Raw genomic sequence first — 942 nt, 5'->3', positions numbered from 1 at the left:
TCGATCCCAGACCAGGCGTTTTACTCTGATACCTAAAACCAAAGACATGCCGACTCGCAAGGAAGTAAAGCTTCCAACCGAACTGCTGTTACCGAGGGAGAGGGACGTCCCCTGACATGTAAGAATGTTTACCAGGACGTAACTACAACCAAACACCCCACCTCCCCCCCCAAAAAAAAACCCCCCACAACAACAACACAAAAACACAGCTGGCATAAATAAGCAAACATTACCTTCCAGGTGCTGAGCTAAACACTTCAGAAACTGTGTCTCTAATCCTTCCCACCGCCAGGGAAGAAGCACTTATAACCCCACGCTGACCCAGAACGTGGACAGTCCTTCCTCATGCTCTTTGATGACATCAGCACCTTACCCTTGACAATATGGAAAACTTGGGAAAGAAAAAACACGAGTGTGTAGCACACGACGGGGCAGGCCTCACATCCCAGGTTTCTTTCTTTGGCCCAAGTGATGCCCGGAGCAGCCGACCTGCCCGTTTGCTCGATCAGCCTGAACCTCGGGGCTCCTGGGTTAGGGCTATAAACCCGCTCCCTGGACGTGGCGATGAACTTGAGCTCCTTGCCTCCCACCCCTCCCGACCCGGGCGTCGGAGGTCGCGGCACCGCCCAACTTTCGCTTTCACTGTGAGCTTGTGACGGCGAAGGCAGCGAGCAAAGTCCCGTGCGATGGATGAGCCCTGCCCTGGGCTTTTCAGAATTCCTCTTGCTCAGCACCACGGGGAGAAGGGAGGCTGAGCTGCAACCCCAGACCCACGGCGCCTTTCTTCTCCCCCGCCCGCCCCCCGCTCTCCCCGCAGCCACACGTGTGCGCGGGGCAGGAGGGACCCCGAGGGGCGGCTGTAATGAGCTCGCCAGGCTCCAGCTCAACAGGACATGCTGGCTGGGAGACCGAGGGTGTACGAGAGGGCGGGCCCTGGAACGA

The 942-nt window shown here is 57.6% G+C and overlaps 1 protein-coding gene across 2 annotated transcripts in view; it reads right to left on the bottom strand.

Annotated features, from left to right (window-relative positions):
* The window catches only part of RARS (arginyl-tRNA synthetase), a 23,985-nt gene that overhangs the window by 22,729 nt on the left and 314 nt on the right, over nt 1–942 (bottom strand). The window contains exon 1 of one of the 2 annotated variants that reach the window (XM_015571270.1): nt 234–322. The exons of the other annotated variant lie outside the window; for it this stretch is intronic. The gene's annotated coding sequence lies outside the window, so the exon portion shown is untranslated. Of the gene's footprint in view, nt 1–233; nt 323–942 lie in introns of those variants that run through there. 2 annotated transcript variants of the gene reach the window in all.

Source organism: Myotis davidii, unplaced genomic scaffold, assembly GCF_000327345.1.
Source record: "Myotis davidii unplaced genomic scaffold, ASM32734v1 scaffold828, whole genome shotgun sequence".
Taxonomy (NCBI): Eukaryota; Metazoa; Chordata; class Mammalia; order Chiroptera; family Vespertilionidae; genus Myotis; species Myotis davidii.
This window is presented reverse-complemented; position numbering and strand designations above follow the sequence as displayed.